The 23444-nt window shown below is 46.0% G+C and overlaps 1 long non-coding RNA gene across 1 annotated transcript; it reads left to right on the forward strand.

Annotated features, from left to right (window-relative positions):
* The first annotated feature begins 7884 nt into the window (after positions 1-7884).
* Positions 7885-9812, forward strand: LOC125940810 (uncharacterized). Its single transcript, XR_007464019.1, has 2 exons — positions 7885-8126; positions 9695-9812. It is a non-coding gene; the product is annotated as an uncharacterized LOC125940810 (long non-coding RNA).
* The last annotated feature ends 13632 nt before the right edge of the window (positions 9813-23444 follow it).

The raw sequence follows: 23444 nt of genomic DNA on the forward strand, positions 1-23444 counted from the left end.
TTGCAACATGCAGATTTTACAAGTTTAAAGACCTGTCACTCCAAAACTAAATCACTGTACACCATGAAACATTTTTTTTTAATTTTACATTATTACAACTACTAGCCCAAGGAAACTTAGACCTATATCACCCACAGTATTTTTTGAAAAATTGCCAAACTTTCCTTTTTGAGCAAGCGCTTCACTGACCTCAAGATCGGTGGCTTTTGGGGACCATTTTATCTAATGAATGAAGCAGAAAGATTTTCGGACAAATCTTCAAATAGTTTTCTGCAAATTAATGCAAGAAATGTGCAGGTAAATCATGTGTTTATTTTGTAATAAAATTTAAAAAATGTTGAAATTTGAAAACTAGTGCGAATTGGCCAATGTTTAAAAAAAGTTTTGTCAATATTGTGTGGGGTGCACCGATTGTGGAAGAAAAGCTGTTTTGCTTAGCATAATGCATTTTTTTACCCTATGTCACTGAAAATGCTTTCTCTATTTAGTTCCCAACCAGTAACCATTACTTTTTTTGTTCAGGTTTTGTTTTTGATTCAGATGCTCAAAATTACTAGTTTGGTAATGTTCTCACTTCAGGTTCAGTTCGACAGCTGGTATGAAAACTTATCTTGTGCTGCATAGTCTGCCAACTTTTCTTGGAGTTTCGGTAGAGGATTTGCTAGAAGACCATACTTTGCTAGCCTCCATTCTTTGTGCCAGTGATAAACAGTCCTTTGTGTTGGATTCACCATGCTGTTGGCAAGCAAAATGTGGCTGTTGTCTTTCAGTGCCAGTGCCTCCTCGTGGTGCCGAATGGCAGTTGCAGGCGTGAAACCAGCCTCGAAATACGCTTCGAATGTGGCCTTTGTTTCTGGGCTGGCACGCAGTAGCTTTAGCGAATCAGCACACTCTGTGCTGTGATTATGTGTTGTGGCCAATTTGATCACAGCTGGGAGGGGAGTGCTTCTGCGCAAATACTCATCATTTTTTTGGGTGTCGGGGTTCACTTTTTTAATTTTTATGTCTATTTTTGCTGGGCAGTCAGTGGTGTGCTGTACGGTCATTTTGTTTCGGTGGTAGTGTTGACACCGCCACAACTTGCGGAAGACCATTCTGTAACAAAGTAATGTGAAAACAGATACAGAATTAAAATTTTTCACTTATATTCGGATGACTTCTATACATAACAGTTCGGTCGCACAGCAAAATCGTGGTAGCCATAGAACAGTACTAATGGTCATGCTTCATTATGTTATAGGCGAACATAGAACAGCACAGGAATCGGACAAACAGCAGGCACACATGAAGCCCTTACTGTCGTTGAAACTTTTACACGCTAGGCATTATATAGAGGTGCCAGAACAGGAGAAAATGGTAGAAAAATGAAAATTGTAAAGCAACCTTTGCCGGGTTTGTACAGAATGTCTGACGCAAAATTCAAGGACAATTCAATGATTACCAGGTTGCTGAAAGCTATAATTTTAGGAGATTAAAACAAATTTGTCATTAATAAAACTAATATATACTGACATCTCCTTCTCGGTTATAATTCTTTATAGCTAAGCACTCACTCAATCTGCACACATGTTTCAAATCCTTTAGGTGGCTTTTCAGTCTACTTTTCCATTGTATAACAATGTCAGTTGCTTTGTGACACATCTGACACTTTGCTTAATGTGAGTTAGTAGTGTCCGGCTTCACCAACAAACAGGGATAGCCAATATTCTAGTTGACATTAAGCGGAAGAAATGGAGCTGAGCAGGCCATGTAATGCGTAGGATGGATAACCGGTGGACCATTAAGGTTACAGAATGGATACCAAGAGAAGGGAAGCGCAGTCGAGGACGGCAGAAAACCAGGTGGGATGATGAAGTTAGGAAATTTGCAGGCGCAAGTTGGAATACGCTAGCGCTAGACAGGGGTAATTGGAGATCGCAGGGAGAGGCCTACGTCCTTCAGTGCACTTAAATATAGGCTGATGATGATGATGATACAAATGAACCTACTCTACAATGGCGTGGAAGTTTTCATGGGGTAATACTCGTATATGCTACATATATGATGAAAAGCGTCGGGAATGGCATCTGTTGTTGGGTGCGTCTTAGGAGCACGCCAGACGTTGTTTGCGCCCGTCTCCGCTTTGCTGAAAGTCATAAGTGCTAGGAACAGGTTCTTCTGGGCGGCCTCATGCATACTAAATATGTAGCGAGAAAGCACGTCATGCCCAGAAGAAACACGGAAACTATGTGTTTTAGCGCTACATTTTCACCACGCTTCCTCACCTACTGGCCTAGCAATGAGCCTATCATGCATACTTCTCAATCAATCTATAGGGTATATTCAATCTATCGAGTTGCGGCAATGCATCATCTGCCATCTTGTTTAGGGCACGGCAAAACGAAATTCCTTGTTCGACAACATAGCTACACGCGCAGCTGTTGCTTTCATCCAAGTTCTGTGATTTCCCACTGCCGTTCGCTACTACAAACGAAACAAGTGGTTTGTGGTAATGCCGGTAACAAACTAAGCTTGCTTTCTTCAACAAGAGACTAAAAAATCTGCAAATAAAATACGCGTGTGAAGCATCGGCCAACATAAGACAATGCTTCCCATCTTGTTCCCCCTTGTTTGTTTACTGTGACGCGTTTCCACCACCCCTTAATTTCTTTTTTGTTTGTTTGTTTTTTTTGTTTTTTTCTTTTTTCACCACGTTTCCTTTACATTAGCGCTTAAGGGCAAGTCTTGTTCCTGTACGAATAATTGTTTCACAACGCAAATGCCTGTTTAGCCTATGAGTGCAACTATTTTTGCTAGATTTTTATGTGAAGGCACTGCTATTTTCTATTCAGTACACTTCGATTTTTTAACGTTTTAAGGAATTTAGCGGATAAAATAATATTGCGAAAGGAATGAAAAACACTGCATGGGTTGTTGCAGGACACATTTTGCTCTAAATATTTTCCAGATAAAGAAACAATCAAGAAAGCAGCGCGATAAAAAGAAAACAGCGCGATAATCGCGAAATCGTAATTTTAAATCGCACGGAAAACCAAAAAAAAGCTCGTTGACACATTAGCATAAGCATGCAGATACAGCATTTATTATGCTATTTATTGACTTAAAAGTCTAGACACCTCAGAAAAGTCCATCAAAGCAAGTTTCCCTATACGAGAGAAAGTGGAAGAGCTGGTACGATTGAGTTGCACATCGCCCTACACATTTTCGAAGCAGTTCATCAACGGCATAGAGAAGGCCCGTACGCTCTGTCCTCAAACTTCACCACGCAGCGCGCTGTGTAATGGCATGTGCGTTTGTTTTCCGTATTTCTATTTGTAATGTAATTACCGTGTGTTTCTTGCGTTTTCGGCTCCGCGCTATTAGTGCACCGAACTGTGCATTTGCAGGGCTGCTCAAGTTACCGCTTGCTGATGATGTGCTTGAAACCGGGGTGCCTGTAAATAGCTAAGTCCACCATCCACACACGAACGCCTGCAGCACAAAGGCAGTGCAGGACACGAGTCGGCGAGAACATCCTGCGAAAATTCGATACTTGCAACGGAGAACGGCAGAAAACAGCCCACGGAATAAGTTAATTACGACCGTCAACTCGCAGATCACGTTTGCCCTTCGTTTTCACGGGACGTGCATGTGCGATCTGACTCGCAAAATTTGCCAACGCGAACGGAGCAACCACATGGAGTGCATGAAATCCGCTTCGACGAACAGCACTAGTACCGCGGACCTTCGACTTGCCGCAATGCCTTTTCACATGAGACGCGTTTTCTTGCGAACGCAACGAACGTGTGGGAATATAATGCAGTGCAACATTGTTTTAGAGGCTTCAGTCGAAAATTAGAGAGCGTATAAGCAATTGTTTATGGGGTACTTAGCTCAGATTCGAAGCGCAGTCGCTGCGGAAAGATGCTCAGCGAAGGTTTCGGTTTCAAAGTAGTACGCTTCCTTGAGATGCCGTCCGGACGGATATCCGAGGGTGCAAGAACCAGCGGACAGGGCTCGATTGATAGTTAGGGGCACAGTAAAATAGACTATTCATTAAACGCGACTGTTGCATTTTAGTTCTGAATAGCCACACAGCGACGACCGCCGATCCGCGATGCATGCATGCGCTTCGCAACTACGCCCCAGAAAAGACGGCGGACGCGACCAGTATTACCAGATCACTATGCATTTAGAAAATTCACTATATTTTCACAAGCGTAGCTTACCTTGTGCATTTTGTGGCCACGTAGTCCACAATCCACGATGTGTTCGGCGCTGTAATTGCGTATCCACTGTTCCGCTTCTGTTGCATTATTCAAGTTGCAGCGAAGCACCTTAATTTCCGGCGTGGACAATTCACTGATTTCAACACACTCGGGAACGTCGGCGTCGCACATTGTGCAGTGGCAAGAAATAGCGAGCGCAGGTTGCTAAGGTACAACTGACATAGACGGCCGCAGGTCAAATAGGCGAGATCTCATCCGTATTTCGTGCCGGCGCTTTTGCGGCTAGGCTAGAGGAGGAGACGCACAGGAAACAAAACTAATCATGACTAATGGGCAGGCATGAACCGACCGTGGCACGTACACACACTCGGTCACTATCCGTTTCCGCATCCCTTCAAGGTCGGCTGTGTGCAGAAGAGTTCGTTGAACGGCAGGTACGACTGTGTCGGCAGGGCGATAGCACATAGCGTTGTCGCGGTCATTCCCACGCCAAGGCGTTGCGTTATCAGTCACCTGCGGCGCTCGTTTTCGGGTTTCCGGACACCCCTCTCGGCCCGACACCCCCGCATCGAGGAAGACCCAACATTCACAAAAAGAAAAAAAAAAGGGGGGGGGGGGGTCCTAAAAGTGTACGTCGCCACAGTATTCAATTCCAACTCGCCCAAGAAGCACCACTCGTAACATTATTGCACTTAATTCAAAGTTCTCGTTCTCTGATGCAATATCAGAAATTTCAGCCAGCAGTGTCCTAGTTATTGGCCTCTGAATTGTAGCTGGGTTCCACTTCAGTGTTGCACTTGGGTGGACATGCAATTAGGACAATTTTCCTGAAGCCTGTAGTTATGGTATACAGCATAGGCGCCGAATAAGGGGGGGGGGGGGCTCTGGGGCTCGAGCCCCCTCCGGAATTTCCCCGGGGGGGCTGAGCGCACCCCCCCCCCGCCCCTAAAATGTAATTACCGGAGTTCTGTTACCCACATAACTTGAGGATTCTCTTGCGGTGCCTCCACATTTTCACTTTTGTTGTGGCTAAAAGCTTACGGCGCCATTGTTTGCGCAGACGTGCACGGCTCACTTTAACATTTTTTAAAAATTTCCCCTGAGAACATCATGCACAGACACAATATATTTAAATATATATAAAGGACAAAGTTTATTATATTTTTTAAAGAGAAGGAGGTATCCAACTAAATGGATAGGCTATACCTAGAAAATGAATATGTTGATGTATGTTCACCTCACTTCAAATTACTTTGCATGCTTTTTTGACCCTGAAAAAAAAAACCTGCAGACTTCAGTGACCCCTTCGGTAGAGTCTTCTATCAACGGCGTGTGAAAAGCACGTGAGTGATATGTGTCTGAATATTGATTCTCTTTCCAGTAGGCAATGCTAACGACTGCCGACAAAATAAAAGGAAAAAAAGCTCTTCTAATTATTTACAACTTTTACGCGTTAGGGATGGAAACATCGCTTCTTGCATGCAGAGGCCATAAATACAGGGTGTTTCAGCAAACACTTTCAAAAAACTTTTAGAGGTTGCCTGTGGCAGATAGCGCAATTCTAGTTCATGAGCTGGTCTACTCGAAGAGGTGGACATTACTTGCACAAAAAATTGAAATGAACACCCGTATACTTAGATTTAGGTGCACCTTAAAGAACCCCAGGTGGTCTAAATTATTCCAGAGTCCTCCACTACGGCGTGCCTCATAATCAGATCGTGGTTTTGGCACGTAAAATCCCATAATTTTTTCTTTTCATACTTCGGTGCTTTGATGCATAAAACGACGTTTTGTTGAGAAAGTGACTGGCACGCTAATGTATTTCTCCGCAAAGTTGCAGAATTAATATCTCGACACTGGTGTTTGCCTGAGAATTAGTTCAAAGTGGACCGCACTCCACGGCTAGAATTTGTAAATTGCAACATGGGGCACAAGGTAATTAGGTAAACACCTAATTGGTTAATTTTGTTAATTAGTCGATTATTCATTTCATTTTTTTGTACAAGTAATGCCCGCCTCTTCGAGTAGACGAGCTCATGCACTAGAATTGTACTATCTGCCACAGGCCACCTTTAAAAATTTTGGAAACTGTTCGCTGAAACACCTTAATTGTATATAGAATTCACTCGGTAACCGAAATGATGCCAAGCTGGATTCACTCAAAATGAGAATAAATAGAAGTCTAGAAGTCGTGCGCAGCAGCGCTTATACTCGGACTCAAAGTACTAAAAAATAAAAAAAGAGTGCAGTTCGGCCAGGAAGGCGAAGCAGTATTAGTGATAGCGAAGTAGAAGACAATTACACGAAGGAAGATCCTTACCGTGTAAATCCGCGTAAGGATCGCACCCGTGTAAGCTCCGCACCCATAACTTGACAGCCAATATTTAAAAAAAATACATCCAACTGAGAAGCAATCGCGTCCCGTGCGTTCATTCTGATCAGGCTCAACAGCGAATTGTCGCGCGTCGCTACTGGATGTCGAGAGGAGGCGATCGCGGAGGTTTACGGCAGATTTCATACGCGTAGTTTGAAAAATGAGGTCACATGGCCCGGTCCCATGAAAGGCTCGTCAAAATCGCGACAGAAAAGTGTGCCCTTACATGAGTTATAGTGGCCATATAAATTGTAATAAACATTCACCTAAAGTTAAAATAGTAAGCATAGTGGACATAGTGGACATATAAGCATGGACCATGTAAACCTGTAAATACCTCACTGGATGACCTCGAACACTCGCTTTTACAAAGCAAGCATTGTGAAAAACGCCGGCAGCGGAGGCAAACGGTTCATACAGCCGCGCGATTCACCGCAACTCTGAAAATTAGATTCATCATCATTATCTGTCTATTTTTATGTCCACTACTGACGGCCTCTGTGAGTGATCTGCGATGACCTCTGTCTCTTAACTCTGCAACACTAGGGGCGCAGAAAAACAGCCCAGCAAGGAAGACAGCAGGCATGAAGTTAGCAGCCATCCCTGGTTGCCCTTTATCATTGCATCCACCAACGATTACCAACAATTAGATATGGCACGCGGGCCCCATAAGCGTCAGCCGCGCACAGTCATTCACAGCTACGGCAGGGCTAGAGGAGAAGACGCGTGCTCTCCGTCCCATTCGCGTTTGATTACGTGACCCACAATTAACTCGAATATTGAGCGCGTGGTAAATAATGCCCATCAAGCCGCCAACCTTTTCGGCTCCCTGTTACGTGCTTTTGCCCGCACCCACAGGGTATGGGCCGCTCATGTATATGGCTTTTGGATTTAATGCGGAACATCACGGCGACGATAACCGCGACAATTTGCCTGAAGTGTCGATTTAATTGCTTTCGCCATAAAGCTAGAAACGTAAATTTGGTAGCAGAGGGTGTATATATATATATATATATATATATATATATATATATATATATATATGGTAGGTTTCGGAAAGCTGGTCGGGCCGCAGCCCCCCCCCCCCCCCGGAAAATGACAACTTTCCTGCCTATGGTATACAGGGGCACTCTGGCTCAGGCTTGGTGGACCCATTTGGCTACTTCGTCGAATGAAGCGGGCCTCATGCGCCAAGAGAAGCTGTAGCTGTGCTCAATGTCTGTCATTCGTGACTCCCAGTGGTGCTGTGGTTGGCAGCAGTATCAAGTGGCTGCAGCATTTTTGTCCTTCCACAGGGAATAACCATAGTAGCACGAGTAAAGGCTGTTACCTTATTTGTTTTCAGAGTTGCAGCTGTGATGCGTCCTTATACTATATCTTAATAGAAGGCACTTTCTAAGACGGACAGAGAGAGAGAGAGAGAATAAGCTTTATTGGAACCAACTTTCTGCAAGGGGAGCGGGCACAGACGACCAGCTGGCGCTGGCCTTCCAGGCTGGAGCTGAGCAGCACAGCCTCTTATTGGGATGTGCGAGGCATAGGAGGTATTGTGGGGTTCCGTTGGCATTCCCATACAGTGTGGTACAGATTGGCATAATTCGCACAGAATGGGCATTCTTTGCTGTATTGTTCAGGGTATGAGTGGTGAAGTAGGCTTAGGTGTCTCTGAGCACCAGGTGCCAAATGATAAATATATGGTCATTAGTGGCAGTTTCATTCTGTCCACATAAGAGACATTGATGGTAGTCTAGTGGGGTCTTGTAAAGGGACTTCGTCCATGTTTATAACATGACCAGGGCAGGCATTAGGATCGCCAATTCATTCTTAAAGTAAAGTTCTCAAGCTTCTACTCAGTTGACTGGCAGCATCTGGCACATGGTTGTGCAAGCTTGAATTGCTAAGTCGTGCCTCATGAATGTTTAGACATGAACCATGATGGTCTGCTGACTAAACCCACAGCATCCATATATTTCACCGATGTCCCTTTCAGACACAGCTGCACTGTTCAGTCCCCTGCCTTCAGCCCATCGTGCTGGTCAATTATCATTGACCCATAGTCAATGATAAGCTTCCTTTCTGGCCATTCTGCCTTTTTACCTTGGTCCACGATCTTTGTGCTCTTGGTGGAACTGATATTTTCTCTAGTTATCTGCGAGTCGCAAATCATTCTTTCCCCGACGGAGGAGTGCCATCCTGGTGCACGGTTATCATTCTTGACTACGTGGGCAATAGCAGACAATTTAAACTTGGCGGTATAACCTATACCGAACCTTTCTTGTCATTTGTTGTGTTCAGCAGCTGATAACAGTAACAGCGGTAGTGTGCCAGTGGCTGAGCCAGTGAAGGGTGAAGAATATGAAAAATGAAATGTGTTTTAAAAAAATATAGCTCCTGTACAACCTTTCTTTTTTAAAAGCAGTTTCCTCAACTCTTGCTAAATAAATTTTGATTTGAACACCTCTACTTCGGGTGTGTCGGTAGGCCTACACTACCACCAATGCCAGGATTGGTTTAAAATAAGAACAGCACGAGAAATGGCGACAAATGATGAAAGACAATCAGCACTGACTTCCAACCTGTTTCTTGCTCTGTTCTCATTTTAAACATGAACTACTAACATGCCCAAGTCTCTACCCTTCATATAGCCAGAATTTGCTTCCTAGTGGAGCAGGAACATGCTCACATTCATTTGTTTTCAGCACTGTGAATGTTTTATCTTCAATTTTTAGAATATTAATATAATGCTACCTTTCGCAACTGTGTAGTGAGCAGATGTGCCATTTGTGCCATCAATTTAGTGACAGAATGTAGTGTGATGTTTCGCTACTGCAAATTGTCACAGCAGTTATTTTACATTATGTTGCTGAAAGAGCACATTTTGCAAAGGTGTACTTATTTCTATAACTCAAACTTGAAAGCCGTTCTTGAAGTAGCTTACTGCACCATTGCTGACACTTTCTTAGGCATGCTCAGAATCCCTATTCTTTTGCTAATCATGCATAGCATACATGGGCCGAGTGGTAGACTGTGTTGGCGCAACGGAAGAGCTGTGGGTTTCTTTGTGGTAGCAATTCAGATGAATATAGATTGCTATTTTTTTTCGTTTTTGCAGGCGCATGTCATATGGTGCTGCAGCATCAACTTTTGCCAGCAGTTGACCTTCTGCAAGTGTCGACAGAACGTCTCTTCTGTTTTATCTATATTGCAATAAATAGCTTTTCAACAAGATCTTTATCTTGCATGAGGTGCTATTTATTATTCTTCAAGGACAGACTTCATCTGGTTTGTTCCAATAAAATTAACATCTTGGCAGTTAAAGTTCCGCAGTGAATCTTTCACTGCCAGGTTGTGATACACTGAAATGACTTGACATGTGTTTTGATGCATTGGTTTAGTAGGAGAGCCATGTCTAAGCAATAATTTTAAATCTCTACCAACTACAAATACGCTGATGTGTGCATTGTGGTCTGCCTCTGCACGTCTTTGTCATAATTGATAGAAAAATCGGTACAAATTGAAGCAATCCTTTGAGTAAAATAATGCAGAGACTTCATGCTGAATTGAACAGCGCTAAGACAGGATGGTTCATGAGGCAATTAAATACTCACTTCTAAAAAGGTTTTATCGAAAGAAGGTGTGAATATGTTTTCATTTGCTGTGTGTTTTGAAATGGCTGACCAGCACAGGGGCTCAAGCTGCAATAGTTTGTTATATACGTATATTCACACCTTGTTTGAATTTTTTTAGTAGTCAGCCTCGTCCATCCTCATCTTCTGCCTGCCAAATCAGTTCGCTGTGGATTACCAACATGTCAATGCTTTAGCTAGTGTCATATTTAGGGCTTAACTATCATGCTAGAAAAGAGGTCACTGCAGTGTTCTGATTAACTGATGTTTGATATCCATTCCAAAAGGTTAGCCAACTGTGAAGTGGCAACTTCTAAGAGAATTTGGCATCCCACTTGTACGCTTGCAAGCATAAAGATGGGCATGTGAAAGCTAACCTCAAAAAGCACAACATTTTGATGCCCTTTAGCAATGTAATCAAAACCAGTATTGCAACACCATATTCCAAACATTAAGTAATAATTGTTTGTTCTCTCCACCACACCAACAGCATTTCAATTAATCCCGGCCACGGCGCCCACACTCTGATGAAGGTGAAATGCAAAACGCTCGTGTACCATGCGTCGGGCGCACGGTAAAGAACCCGAGACGTTCCAAATTATTCGGAGTTCCTTACTATAGTGTGGCTCATAATCAAATCGTGGTTTTGGCACCTAAAACCCCAGAATGAAAATTTTCATACAAGTGGTTGAAATTAACCAGATTCTCTCCACCGCATGTGTTTCCATGTAAAATTCTTGACTGCTCTTGGAAAGGATTGCATACAAGGTAGGTGAATGGCAAACTTCATAAAGGGACAGTAAAAAGAACTATGCCATAAAAGAGACAAACTTTGAGTAAAAAATTATCACCACTGTCTAGAATAATCTATGCAGCTAAGATGTAAACTCTATTAAAACAGTCCTGTTAGCTAGACTTGGGTCAGTTGGCCACTCAAGTGTGTGGAATCTTGTAGGTAGTCCATACTTTTAGGAGTCGCACAAACCTTAAGGGACGACTAGAAAGTCTCACCTGCACCCTGTCCACTCTTTCTCCTGTTGCTTTTTACCAGCATACAACAGGAAACGAGGGGGCTGCTGATGTATTTTTCTCTCGGAATTCTATTTGAACTTGCAAGACGGTCTTTACTTGAGTGCATTTCAAAAGCTTAAACTTCCCTGTGTAGTTTCCTGGCCAGACAAAAAGCAATGCAATATTTAACAGTATGCTGGAAATAAGTGAAATATTACCGAGATGGGAGTACTGAGAGCATCACTTAGCACAGCACTATGCAAGCTTTTTATTAAGTGTAGAATAGAATTAGGCTTGGCAGGAAAGACTGATTGCTGTGGTAACAGAAATTTCTGTGATTCTTTGTTTTCAGGGGCTTTTTCGCTGGTACTTCATCTTACCAGTTGTACTTGTGAGGAATTTGTCAGCAGTACAAACGTTTCTTGAGGGGTCACTTGTATGCTAGAGTCGGGAGATCCTCTAAAAACAAATGCTGAAGCGTAAGTTTGGTGTTGAAATGTTACCCGTGGCAAGGATGATATGCAGGGTGTCCCAGCTATCATGCAGCACGATTTAAAAAAAGATGAACGGCGTTGCGCGAAGCAAACCTAGTGCGTATTGTTTCCAGTGCAGTGGAGTAGCCGGCAGTAACTTTTTCGTTACTGAGATTTAATTAGTTAATTGTAATTAATTATCTAACTAGAGAAGTAATGTCCTAATTATCAAAGTGTCAATGAGAAAAATGTAGAGCATGAAAAACTCCCGATACAGCTTTCTGTTGCTCAATACGTGCTACACCAATGTGTTTTTCCGAGCGTGAAAGATACCTGCGAATACACGCAAAGCGCCTCGAGCGGCCAGTCGTGCGGCAATTCTGCGTGTGTTCGCGGGCTCCTTTCACACTCGAAAAAAAAAAAACATTTATGTAGCACGTATTGAGCAACAGACTGCTGTATCAGGAGTTTTTCATGTTGCTCTACAATTTTCTTTTCATTGACACTTTGATGATTAGGACATTCCTTTTCGAGTTAGATAATTACAATTAACTAATTAAATCGCAGTAACAAAAAAAATTACTGGCAGCTACTCCACTGCACTGGAAACAATACGCACTAGGTTTGCTTCGCGCAATGCCATTCCGCTTTTTTTAATCGTGCTGCGTGGTAGCTGGGACACCCTCTATAGCATGCTTTAAAAAGTTATTTTCAGAACTCCATCAGCATATAAGCCAAACTTCATTACTTTGAACTTTGTATTTAACCTGAAACAAATTTCATTTGGATTTGTGTGGCATTCTACATTTCTACAGTTGTCATTATGTAGCAAGCGTTAATCACTTTTCACTTTGATTTTTTCATGCTACATACACCTGCTTTAAACTGTGTTTCATGCTATGAAAGGTGCACATAGGCTCAATTTTCAGTATTTCCTGTAATTGCATGGTTCTTCTGGGTAATAGAGGTCCTACTCGAGAACTGTATTTTTCAAATCTTTTATTACAGTTATTGTATTGAGTGTGTGTGTAACACAAAAATGAAAGTTTGCACCAAGTGGTCGTACAGACAGACTGGCTGCATTAAAATTGCTGGCTTTACGCCAACCTTCTGAAGAAGATCTCTTCTGAACCTTCTGAAGAAGTCGATGTGCATTCTTGAGCAGCATCTGCAAGAAGTGCAAAATTAATGCAGCTCAAACAAGGCCTCTCGTATAATGGAACATTTCTCAAAATCGGCAAATAACTTTCACCATAGATTAGTCAATTCTAATCAAAACGGAATGGGCATGTAAACAGCATATATTGTCCTGGGACCTGAAGACAGCGCAGGGACTTCCAGGTAATTATACTATTACAGCCTGATAGGCCTTGCATATCGGCCAACTGGTATGATTTTAACGTATTTCGAGACCTTGTTTGCAAATGGTCGTATTGACACCAATCATTTCATTTTGTCCCTATTTAAGGTTGAACTGACTTCAGCAGAATGCAAACATACAGTTGTAAAGGTATTTTTTGAGAGCCTTACTTTTTGTACCCGTTAGATTATTTTGACCTATCCGCAGCAGCACCACCGCAAATGGCAGGTGAAATTTTGGCTGTCATTATATGGATATTTCATGAATAAGCATCATGAACGTTCCCGTTTTTCTGGGACGAAAATATTGTTTTGATGCGAGTTTCCTATGCAAATTTCTGAAGCGTATCTACAGGTAATTTGTGCGTCTACAGGTAATGTATATACAGGTAATTTGTACGTCTACAGGTAAAACTGTGCGTCTTCACTAATGAACAACGTTTAGTATTTTTCAGCGAATTTTGGTGTTATTGCGGTAGTATTTTTTATATCTTAAGGTTGGCAGGTCTGGCTTTGCATTGGAGACTCAAGATAACGAACCCACTTGCACTGAGTGAAGCTCCATAGTGCTAGGGCACTCCATTTTCTTCTATGTTAGTAAATAATGCGGTAGGGCATGGTCAGTCTTCCCGGCCTTCGAATTATTCGCTCATTCAGAATCAAGCAGCAGAAAAGTGCTACCGTTGTGGCACGTCTCTCTTTACATATGTGGTTTTGAACAAATTGGAGAAATTGTCAGTTATGCAGGTTCATTATACAGGACTGACCAACACCTTTTGCATAATGCTATAGCAAGTAGACAATTTTTTCTGTGAAATTGCTGGAACTTGCAAATAGTGCATATTGTCAAACAGTTATAAGAATGCGAATATTTGACACAATGTTGGGCCTTTTTAAAGATGATGGGGCAACTGAAGTTTGAAAGACATTTGCTGGTGGTACGTATGCACTGTGTTTCCCAGACAATTTCGTTACTACGTTTGAACATCTCGCACATCCAAATGATATCAGAAGTTTCATTCTAAATGTCTGTAAGGAAGAAATATATATAATCCTTGCGGCCGATCAGAGAAACCATTACCTGAATGAATAAACTTTTCCTTATGCCAGCTTTGAAAGCAAAACGTGTACAGCAGTAATTGCGCTACTTCGTGCAACGCCGCAGCTCGCGCGGTCATGAATATAGCGAAAGACAATTATTTCTGACGCTAGTACAAGGGCAAGTCGAATGTAAAAGATACGCTGTATTGGTGCCCCTTTGTGCCATAGATGTAGCCAGCGAATATTATGTTACTCAGTTGATCACCACAAGCCCCTCTGCACCAGCATGCACCAGACGGGTGGTGGTGGTGAATTCTTTATTTCGCTCAAAAAGAGGGGACCAGTCCAAGGACTGGTTGCGCTGGCTTAAAGGAGGTCGGCGGGGATCCCTTGGAATTCCGTGGCCTCTACCGCACGCTGGATGAGCCGGCGTTGGTCTGCTGCACCAGACGGGCTGCGCTGTACAATATCAGGCGCACGCCGAAGTGTCAAACTTCGCGGAAAGCGCGTAGTTATTTCAGGTGCGAAGAGCCCCGCGCTCAGAAGGAGTTGGGTGTTGGATAGACTAGTTAGAGCTCCGTTAGGTTCACTGCACTACGCGATAATTGTAGTAAAGCCAGCGATAAAAGTAAATCGTGTGAAGTCGCGGGCAAGTACTGAACGCGATTGAAAACATGCGCTGCCTCATTTTAACGACGCGTAAACGGGTGAACGAAAACACCACCTTAAGCATTATATTACTTACGTGACATAAGTCGTGGCCTCCAGGAACACGTACAATACCTCCGCCTTCGACGTCCATGTGCATGTGCGATGTGATGACGCTGGCGAAAAGGGCAGACACGGCGACGTTGCTACACAGCGCCGGCTCGCAAACTGCGTTGCCGAGGCGCTAAGCCACGTGAATATTTCGAACGTCAGCACCACCGAATTGTTCAGAAATACGGGTCTTACACCACCAGATTAGAATAAACACTAGAATAAAGCGCGGTCGGCGTGGCCCAGACACCGTCAGACATTCAACGCGCCCTAAACGATTCGCTCCCTACGCACGTGGGATGCAAGGTCGCTGCGCCCGGTTCCTGGCGATAAGCGAGCCGCGCTCAGTGGAGACCAGTGCCTCAAAAGTCCCTAAGCGATTACGTCCCTAGGCACCTAGGAGCTTCACGATTGCCATGACAACCCGTGTTAAGCGGAAGTCACATGACCCGCAGTGCCACGCCCCCGCTGTGCCTACTACCATTTGTAAGTACGCCATCGGGGCATAGGCCAAGAAGCGAGTGCTACACATCGTGACGACGCCCTCCTGCGGTTTGAGATTAAGGTCGCGTGTTGATATTTTCCACAATATGGCAGATATCTACAACGACGGACTACCCATGAAGCGGATGGTGCATTTCACATAAACAAGAAATGAAGAAATTAAAGACAGTATATATGAGCTTAGCAGGGCTGCTTGAGGAATTATCAGGCATGGCCTGGGATATTATTGGCCTTATATAGTGAGGTTAGAAGAACTGATGAGGCTTATACTGTGCTTACTAACGGCCACATCCTCTGCTACAGAGGTCTTCCAGATGAGAGGGAATTCGGGGTAGGATTTCTACTCGATACGGACATAGTGGGTAACATTGATGAATTCTACAGCATTAATGAGAGGGTAGCAGTCGTCGTGATAAAGCGGAATAGGATGTATAGAATGAAGGTAGTACAAACCTACGCCCCAACCACCAGTCACGATGATGAAGAAATAGAACAGTTTTATGAAGATGTTGAATTACCAATGAGAAAGCTGCAAACTCAGTATACTGTAGTCATAGGCGACCTCAATGCAAAAGTGGGGAAAAGGCAGGCTGATGAACAAGCAATTGGCAACTACGGCATCGATTCTTGTAACACTAGAGGAGAGATGTTGGTAGAATTCGTGGAAAGGAATACATAGGCTTCGAATAATGAATACCTTTGTAGATGTAGCGTGCATGTGTTGCACGTGAAGAAGTTCCTTAAGCACGAGTAAGCACACATTTACAAACAGAAACTTATTCATATTCGCAATGCACACGGGCTATAGGGGGAGCGCGATGTGATCCAAGATGGCCGGCACAGGGATTATCAGGATCGCCAACTGCTCATCCGTGTCGTAGCACGCCGAGCTTATTGTCATCGGCTGCGGAACAAAGTAGCGATGACGCTACCTTTTTGCAAAGAAGGTGTCTTAAGCAGACATAATGTATCACCTTCAAACCTGTGAACCTGCAAACCTGTAAGGAAAGAAAAAGGAGCCCGTGCCTAAAAGAACACAAGGGGTTTCTGAACGCCGGCTATCTCACTTGTCGCGGCGTCCGTCAAGGCATGCAGCGCTGAAGCTTTTACTGTTGAAATGATGTTTGTACAAATTTTGCACCGTCAAGGCAAGCCTCATAGGAATTGCAGTTTATCTTTGACGAAGGCAGTCGTATCAATATGCATAGCATTTTGTTGTATTTTTCAGTCGCGCTGTCCGCACGCCTTGCCACGCCTCGCGCGCCCCGCGTAAATACATAAATAGCATTCTTCAATATAGCAATTCACGCCACGCGCAAGTATAAATCACTATCGTGCATATCGAGCATGGGGTACTTGTTTGTTGCACTGTACACGGGCGTTTTTGCATGAGTAATCGCCCCCATCGAAATGTGGCCATCGTCGATCGGAAAAAAAAGATTAGTTGCTTATTTTGGTCTAACAAGGAATATTACTGCATAGTTCTCCAAGCGCAATAGATGAGAACGTTAAAAAAACGTCATAAAACTACCGCGCATAAAACTTCACACAGTTCCGCCAACCTACGCTGCGTCGCATAAATGGCCTGTTGAAACTTTCGCCCGCCTCTCAAAACTAACTCGTCATTCAATTTCCACAGGTACTCGAAAACGAGACACAGCTGTCTAACGGGTCTACACTTAATCAACTGTCTCGGCGGCGTTCTGACAGCCTTATCACGTCGTGGATCATAGGCGCGGACTTGTTAGCTTGTCTTACCCTGCCGCCTTGAACGGCCCCGTTCAGGTAAGCTACAACCACAACGTCGTAGAAGCATAATGTTTATGCTTTCGTGATCGATGTCGACGATTAGCATTTTGCTTCAGGCTGATTCACACTAGGCCGACACGACACCTATTTGGTCTGCCGACTGTTGGCGATGGCATTTTCTTTCCTTCAAACCGTTGGCCAAGCGGTTTCCATCCTGTAAACTGCTGTCGCCAACCGTCGGCAACCGTCGGCTCTAGAAGTCTTTGGTCCTAACAAAGTGCACGATACAAACCTTCACTGGCGCAGTCATATATGCTTGCCGGTCGGGAGCTTCACCGCTGACTCCTTTTAAGACACGCGTGACGCGTCCGTCGGAAACCTATGACGACTCATTTCATCCTTTGCCGCTCGATTCGTGCACTGAGGCACGCAACATATCCTGTTGATTTTAAATGGTGTTATTTTCATGGCGTAAATAAAAGCTGTCAACACATCAGAAACGCGCCCGTAGAAATGGAGCCACACGGAGGCACTGTGCGGATACTCCTTGAAACATTTTTCTCACTGGCTACTACGCGGCGCGACCGTCTGTGTGCATTGCGAATATAAACGTTGCGAGGCGAAAAGGTGGCAAAGACTTCCGGCACTGCTCGACGAGTGTTCAGTAATGATCTGGTGGAAAACCTCCGAGCCGCCGCCAGAGGCACCGGTAACAGTCACGGATGCCGCGCGCGTTCGGTGCGAACGCCAGCAAAACGCCGACGGCGTCAACAACAGTTCTTCGCGTTGCTGGTGCTGCGCGTTGCGTTGCGTTGCTGGGCCAGAAGTTCGGAAGAGAGAGAGAGAGAGAGACAACTTTATTCGTCAGAGTGGGGAGCTAGTTCATGGGCTCCTCAGGAAGGCGAGATGGCCGCCAGGTGATGCTTGACGGCGACCTCTTCGGCTCGCTCCACGGCTCGGAGTTGTCCGTCCGGACTGGTGCTAAGCAGCACTTCCTCCCACCATGAAGGCATAGAGAAAGGAATTCAACAAGAGGGGACACACCCATAGGGCCCAGCGGCCGAATTGACTGCAGCGTGCCAAGCGGTCGGCGTCAATTACTTCCGGTTTCGGTTTTGGGCGCGCGTATTTTGAACGCAAGCTAGCACGCCGGCTGCGCCCCCCCCCCCTCTTTTTTTTTTTGCTTTTCGTGCAGAATCGGTTTATTATTTAGTAAAAATGATTGAGAACGATCTCATAACGTCCCATCGAATCTGTGCCACGTGCAAATTCACAAAGTAGACGCAAGACGTTTTGTGCAATGAGGAAATATTTATTTTGCTATATATAAAAGCTCGTTCCGCGCTTTTTGTGCGTTCATCCAACGTTGTGACCCCAGAAGGTAAGGCAGTCGTTCCTGTATGAAGCTCCACCGGACAGCACCAGTTGAAAAAAAGTTAATTACAAGCATGTTACATTTACAAGCACGCAACAGCATGTTACAGGCATGTGTCATTTTGGTATTTAGACATAGGAATACTGCGTGTAGGGGTGAAACATGCGAAAGCGGTGAATGGGTGGCATTACAAACAAAAGCAATTCGCTTTTACATACAAGCCGTAGAAAACACCCGACTCATCCCAAACAATACCATAAAATATGAAAACATCCGATTTCCAAGCGTTCCCTCATTTCCGGGCATTATTTCCTGCACTTTGGCAGCACAAATACACGGGCAACTTCGCGTTTCCAAAACTTGGCCTAGGGCGACGCGACGGCACGCTACATACATAGAGACGGACGCAACAGGCACTCAAGACAAATGCGTGGGTGCAATGCCTTTTTTTCAGTCCTTTAAAAAAAGGAATTTTCGAATTACAAGTGTCTGATATGTTCGTCGGCGTTATCTTTCACGCGTTCTGCCAGCGCCAGCAGCACACCCCATGTTATCACTCTTGGCAATCGCCCATCGCGTTTTCAACAGGCGTGAGTACCGAAAGAAGGTATATGTTGTTGCAGAGCCACAAAAAGCGTCACAGACTTGTCCCTCTAAGATTCATTGCACGCCAAACTAACTTTATCACCACGGCCGAGCTGCTTATCGCTAACTGCGTCACAGCGTGCTATGCGGCCAGCGTGCCTCAAAAGTACCCCAGAAAGTAACGAAATTACCTTTCAGTAATGTCTGGCGTCAGAGAAAGCGGCACAAACTAGCAAGATGCACTAGACTACGCACCACGGCCGAGTTAGTTCTCGCTAACTGCGACACGGCGCCCTGTGCGGCCAGTGTGGCTCAAAAAGCGAAATAAGTTACCATAATCCCCTAGGAAGCGTCAAAAACATGTCCCAGCTCGATTCATTAACTCAAGTTAACTGCGCCAGGATGAGCGAGACGCCGAGCTGTTTTTCGCTAACTGCGTCTTAAGTCTAGGTCCCTTGCCGTAAGCCTAATTGCGTCGTAGACTGTGAAACAAGATTTCTCACCTTGCCGAAGTCCAATAGTGCAGTGGTGTCTTGTGGCAGTGCAGAAGGAACGCAAGAATACGCTGGGAGCCCACGAAACCACGCTACTTTTTTTAAAAAAAGGGGGGACAGACGGGTCGCTGCGGGCGAGTGCTCAAACGCGCGCGCGGCCGCACTCGCTGGCTTCAGGGGAGTGTCTGGCGGATGACGCATGTATCCGGCGCGTCATTGACGTGTGGCTAGGTAAGGCAAGGAAAATAAGTCGCAAAGCTTAAGTTCATTTATACGCAAAACGTTTTAGTTTTCGGGGCAAAGAATTTAAAAAATAAATCAATGCCTGTTAACTTAAGTTCACTTTCTTTTTTTCGATGCTCGCGGCATTCTAACGTTCGGTGTCAAAGTATAGCGTGACTTATGGTGACGTGTTTCCTGTTGCCAGTTTTTGCCGAGTGTCCCCTCTTGTTAAATTTCTTTCTCTATGATGAAGGTGAGGGAGAGGCCAGGGGATCGGGTGGAGGGGGATCCTCCTCGCAGTCCCAGAGGATGCGACTGAGCGAAGCTAGCTCGCCGCACCGGTGACAGTACGGACTTAATCTATCCGGGTAAATGTAAGAGTATACGTAGGGGTTCGGGTATGAGTATGTCTAACCTGCGCCAGGTGACCTCCTGACGCTTGTTTATATTACTGTGTGGTGCGGGCCTAGGGTGTCGTATAAGACGGTAGTATTGGGTTATGTCGTGATATGAGTGCAGGACTTCGTTTGAGGTCTCCAGGATACGGGAGGCCCACCGCTCGGCTTACGAATCCTCGAGCATGTTGTTGAGCCGCTTCGTTCCCTGGATTCCCCGCGTGACCCGGGACCCATATCAACTCTACTGAACGTGGTTGTCCACTGTTTTGTAGGGACTGTAGGAGCTTTAGTGTAGTGTGTGCCACTATTTCTCGCGCAAAGTTTGTTATGGCGGTTTTGGTGTCGCTCATAACTATACAGGCGTCAGTTGAGGCCACGGCCAACGCAATGGCGGCTTCTTCTGCTTCGGTACGTGTGGTAGCGCTTAGCGAGCTTGAAGTTGTCTGTGCCTCGAGTCCTGGGCCTGGAACGGCGCAAATGGCCTAGGTGTGGGGTCTATCAGAATACTGGGCTGCGTCGACGTACGCCACAGCGGTGTTGGTCCCATACGTCTTGTGTAGTGCCTGGGCCCTCGCTCTTCTTCTGCCGTCGTGGTGGCCGGCGAGTGCGTTTTTGGGCAGGGGTTTGATGATGAACATGCGCCTGATGTTTGGCGGGATGGTGGCGGGGTCGCGGCCCATCGCGGAGGCTCTGAGGCCCATTCCAGCGAGGATCCAGCGGCCGGTCTTGCTGCCTTGAAGATGGTGAACCTGTGATGTGCGATGTGCTTCAATGAGTTCTTCGATGGTGTTGTGAACTCCCAGTTGAAGAAGTTTCTCGGTGGAGGTGTGTCTTGGTAAGCCGAGGGCTACCTTGTATGCGTGTCGTAGGCGAGCTCGTTCTGTCTTCTGTAAGTGTAGTTATGGTAGTGCATAGGTGAGACGGCTGACGACAAAGGCCTGGACGATTTGGAGCAGGTCCTTCTCTTATATGCCCGGCTTACGCGCGCTCACTCTGTGAAGCAGTCTCGTGGTCTGGTTCACCGTCATCTGGAGCCGGTAGTAGGTGATGCCGTTCCTCCGGTTCTGTTGCAGTATCATGCCCAGTACTCGTATGTCCTCGACGTGGGTGACTGGCAGCTGGTTTACGCGTATCGTGATGTGAAGTGGCGGTGACTTGTGCTTGCTTCGGTCGGGTGGTCATGTCAGGAGGAGCTCCGACTTGTGCTGGTAGCACTCTAATCCCGCTGCCTTCACGTGTTGCACGACGATGTCGGTGGCGTGTTGGAGCGTTTCTTCAACTGTGCCGTCCGACCCTCCACACCTCCAGAGCGTGATGTCGTCGGCGTATAGCGTGTGTCTGAGTCCCGGGACTTCACTCAGTTTCGGAGGGAGGGTGCGCATTGAGAGGTTGAATATGAATGGCGACAGGACTGCACCTTGCGGCGTACCTCTGTTCCCGAGCCGGATGGGAGCCTAGCGCAGGTCCCCGACCACGAGCTCGACCGTCCTGCCTATGAGGAATGACCTGATATTGTTGTAGGTTGCAAGTCGGCTAAGCTCTCGAGCACGGCCGCGTGGAGCACGTTGTCAAATGCCTTATGGACGTCCAGACTCAGTAGAGCTTTAGTGCTCGAACCACTGTCTGGATGCAAGAGGTCGTGGTGTAATTGAAGGAGGACGTCCTGGGTAGACAAGTGCGCCCGAAAACCGAGCATCGTGGGTGGTAGAAGATCCTGTTCCTCTGCAAAGTTCTATAAGCGGCAGAATATTACATGCTCCATGAGCTTGCCTAGGCAGGAGGTGTGTGAAATGGGGCGAAGATTCTCTAGGTTCAGTTTCTTCCCCGGTTTTGGTATGAACGCCACCCGTGCGAGTTTCCACTCAGGAGGTAAAGGGCCGGTATGCCAGCACTCGTTCATGTATTCGGTTATTGCTCTCACGGACTTCGGGTCGAGGTTACGCAGCGCCTTGTTCGTAACACCGTCGGGGCCCGGCGCTGACGTCGTGCGCAGCTTGTGTAGCGCAGCGCATACCTCTGCCTCCGAAATGTCAGCATCCACCTGTTCGTTGGGAGCTCCGACGTAGTGTGGCAAGTACATATCGCTCTGGCTCGAGGTGTTAATCTACCGGCTCGTGAGCTCCGCAAGCAGCTCCGCGTCGGTGCCTGGGTATTGGTGTATTATTTTCGTCAGTTGATTACACGCCGCCGACTTGGTGTTGCCGGGATCCAGCAGGTGTCGCAGCAGGTGCCATGTTTTTTTGCAGTCCAGCTGGCCGTTGAGGCTGTTGCAGATCTGGCCCCACTGCTGACGCTCCAGTGTAGAGGTGTGAGCTTCGATCTCGCGTTCGAGCTTCGCTATGCGCCATCGCAGCTTGTTGTTGTGACGTTGGCGCTGCCACCTATGCGTGAGGCTTTCGCGTGCTTCCCACATGTGCAAGAGGCGGGCATCTGTCTCTTGAGGCGCTACCACATCGTACGTCGTCGAAGTCACGTCGTGGCTCAGTGACCTGATCCATTCGTTGAGATCCGATATGGAGTCGGGTGCTGTTTTTCGTGTACTGACGGAATTTATCCCACTTCGTAATGCGGGCCGTGGCCGTCTTCGCCCTGCTGGCAGCCGTTTCAAAAGACAGTGACAAAATGTAATCATCGCTGCTGACCCTGTGGCCTGTATTCTGCCACCGGGCGCCCGGTATATTCTTGCAAAGGGAGAGTGGCGTGGTGTCTCTGCACACACTGTTACCGACCCGTGTTGGTTGTTGTGGGTCGTTGAGTATGGTAAGCCCTAGATCTTGAGCGGTCTCCCATAAACGGGTGCCCTTGAGGTCGGGTTTTGGGTAACCCCACTCTAGATGTTTGGCGTTGAAGTCGCCCAAAATCAGTAATTGCGCTCCTTTGGCCAGCAGAGACGCTTTGCGGAGGACTAGGGGGATGTCAGTGCCCTTGTCTCGTGGTGAGTTGTAAATGCTGAGGACGAAGAGCGGGCTGTCTCCCCTTCTCCTCGGCAGTATTTCAAGGAGTGTGTGTTGAATGTCTGTGCCTTCAATTTCGTGTTATGTGGCTGTGAGGTTGCGGTGTACAAGGATGGCCGGGTTGGGGTGAGGCCCGTTCGCCGGTCCTAGCTGATTGTATGGAGTGTAACCTGGTAGTTTTACGGGAGTGTTCGCCTCTTGTAGTGCTATGATGTCTGGTGTTTCTTGCGTGTTGTGTTGTATGTGAAGCTGCAAGTGCCCCCGCTTAGTGCGGTAGCTCCTGCAGTTCCACTGCCATAGTGTCAGGGTTGT

The sequence above is a fragment of the Dermacentor silvarum genome, chromosome 10 (genome assembly GCF_013339745.2).
Source record: "Dermacentor silvarum isolate Dsil-2018 chromosome 10, BIME_Dsil_1.4, whole genome shotgun sequence".
NCBI lineage: Eukaryota > Metazoa > Arthropoda > Arachnida > Ixodida > Ixodidae > Dermacentor > Dermacentor silvarum.